This window comes from Triticum aestivum, chromosome 2D, assembly GCF_018294505.1.
Source record: "Triticum aestivum cultivar Chinese Spring chromosome 2D, IWGSC CS RefSeq v2.1, whole genome shotgun sequence".
NCBI classification, from domain to species: Eukaryota; Viridiplantae; Streptophyta; class Magnoliopsida; order Poales; family Poaceae; genus Triticum; species Triticum aestivum.
Window position 1 is genome coordinate 162,200,432 of NC_057799.1, and position 3,223 is coordinate 162,203,654.

Genomic DNA, 3,223 nt, shown 5'->3' on the forward strand with positions numbered 1-3,223 from the left:
TTGGTTCGCCACCCAGGCTCAAAGGGATCATAAGATTATTCATGGTAGAAACTTCCGTGTGTAGCTAAAGCTATTATGGGCTCTAGCATAGTTGAGTATGTTGCATGACCTCTTTCAGTGGTGGGCTAGCAGATGTAGGGGAAAGTAGGTGTAATTGTCCACCCAGAGTAAAGAGTTAGTGCTTCTGAAAGACTGTGTCTCGGTCATCCGTTTCTCAAACACCATGTAGTGCGAGAAATCCAACGGAGGAGATCGAGTCTTGTGGGGAAAAGTACGCAAACCTCCGCAGAGTGTACAAACTAATCATGGTTAGCCGTGTCCCCGGTTATGGACAATCTTGAGTATCTGGTTCTTGGATTATCATGTTGATCTCATCACTCTAAATTAATTTGCTGGGTTGTTAATTACTTGTTTAATTGGGATTGTGATGGGGGTTTACCATTCTCAATATTTATCAACTACCATGATAGTTAAGCAAAATATATTCCTTTGTTGTAGGGAAAAATTGGCTTTTCGCAAAACATTATAACGATAGAGCCTCCACCAGCCATATATGCATGTAGTGATAGCATTTACTTTGTTCATTGCTCTACTGTGTTATATTGCCAGCATATTCCATGTGCTGGCCCGTTTCGGGCTGCAACATATCATGTTGCAGACTTTTCAGACGAAGAGTAAGGTGCGCTAGGTCGTTGTCGTGCACTCAGCTATGCCGTTGGAGTTGATGGACTCACTTTTTCTTCCAAGCCTTCCATTGTTATCTTATTTAGATGGCTTAAGCCATATTTATTGTAATAAGTTCTCTTTTGAGACATTCAATGTAATAAGTGTGTGATTGAACTCTGTTATAAATTCTTCAAGTACTGTGTGTGTCAGCATTACCGATCCAGGGATGACACTTATACACAGAGATTTGATCGCCTGAGGTCGGATCGCTACAAGATGGTATCAGAGCACACACAGATTGTAGGACACGACCACTAAGATGAGCCATAGGTCACTCTTCTCTACTCATTTCTGACTCCTCTCCATTTTCCACTCTATAGGATGGCGGACTCAAGGAACAAGTTTGCACAACCAGATGAAGACACACCTTCCGGACGACACTTGAAGGAAGTCACTAGGTACCTGAACATCGGAATACCAAGCTTCACCAGGACCTACACCGCCACTTTACCAGAAGAGAAGCGATGGATGATTCGAGTTCAAGTTCCAGGAAGGACATTCACGCCAGTCACTGAGCCCATAGAGTTTTCCTTTGATGCACCAACCTGGAGTCTAGGTAAGGGTATGGCAGCCCACATCGCCATGGGACGCATCGGCGAAGTTTATCACAAGGATCTTAAGGACGCCATCTACCAGATATGTGGGCGCCGAGGTGAGCAATGGGAGATGATCAGCACCAGGAGGGACAAGTCCATTGCAGCTTTCATCCAGGAGTTAAACCAGCACATTCGTCGACAGGAGAACCAGATGTGTGCAAGCATGATAGACCTGAAGAAAGTGATGACCCGGAATATGGAGATACAAGAGGAACTCTAGTCTACACGCGACGGATACGAGGAGGAAATCACAATACTAGTGGAGAAGAATGACGACCTGACAAGGAAGCTAGGAGTGTTCATGGGAGACCCCGCGCCAGGAGCAGATGACGACCATCCCGATGACATTCGTTCTGAGGACTACATCATCATCGACGACACCGACTCCGACCCCGACAGTAGTGATGATGACTATGAAGACGAAGCTGGAGCTGATATCATGGAGTCTTCCACCGATCAAAATTTCTAGTAGACCACCATATTATTAGTAGTATTTTCCCCCATGTATATATTAGTAGTCCGAGCACTGTAACGATAGTTAGATCGATTGTATGCCCTTGTTTGAATTGATTTTGGTGTGATATGAATGTGTTTGTCTCATGTGCATATGGGTAGTGTTTTCTCACTAGACCTCATTCTATTCTAATCTCTCCCCTCTAAACCCATCAGATGCCTCCGAGACATGACCCCGGATTTGCCTTCCCACCGGAGCTCACTCAGTTGATCCAACAGCAGAATGCCTTGATGCAGCTACTAGTCCAGAACCAAGGCAACAACAACAACCCACCGCCACCACCACCAGTGGACAACTTAGCCCGTTTTCTAAGGTTGCAGCCACCGGTGTTTTCCAGTAGCACCGAGCCAATAGTTGCTGATGACTGGCTACGAAGGATTAGAAGAGAGTTGACCACCGCAGGTTGCACAGATGTTGAGAAGGTGCATTTTGCCACACATCAATTGGATGGACCCGCAGCCTCATGGTGGGAGAATTACACAGCCACTTTCCCAATAGCCAATGTCACTTGGGAGCAGTTTCAGCAAGCATTCCGCACTGCTCATGTCTCAGCGGGAGCTAGGCGCATGAAGAAGCATGAGTTTCATAACTTGCGCCAAGGAAATCATACTGTGGGGAAGTACGTGGATGAGTTCAGTAAGTTAGCCCGCTATGCCCCAGATGATGTGGCCACAGATGCCGCTAAGCAGGAGAAGTTTATGGAAGGACTGAATGATGAGATGAGTATGCAGTTAATGGTGGCAACATTTAACAACTACCAGGAGCTGGTAAACAAGGCTCTTATGATTGAAGGGAAGCAGCAGCAGATTGAGAACCGCAAAAGGAAGTATGGACAAGGGAAGATTCAGGAGCTCAGCAGAAGCCTCGTTTTACCCCGAACTCGGGAGGATATACCCATAACCATGGAGACCATACCCACAATGGAGGAAGCTCGCATAACCACGGTGGCCCCAAGAATGGAAATGGGAATGGGACAGGTAGTAATCAGAACCGCTCTAACCCAGCCACACCTGTCAAGAAGGACCAAAGTCACATTACTTGTTTCAAGTGCGGGAAGACTGGACACTACGCCACTGAGTGTCCTGAACCAAAGAATGGAAATGGCAATGGAAGCTCTGGGAAGAAGCCCAACCCTTTCAACAGAGGACAGGTGAACCATGTGAACGTGAAGGAGGTTGAAGAGCAGTCAGATGCAGTTATCGGTAAGTTTTTGGTTAAGTCATTTACAGCAATCGTTCTTTTTGATACTGGTGCATCGCATTCATACATTTCAAGGGGATTTGTGGATAAGTATAAGTTCCCCACCAAATTTCTTAGGACCCCTTTGTTAGTAAGCTCGCCAGGAGCGGAGTATATGGCAAGCCAAGGATGCTTTCAGATGCCAGTA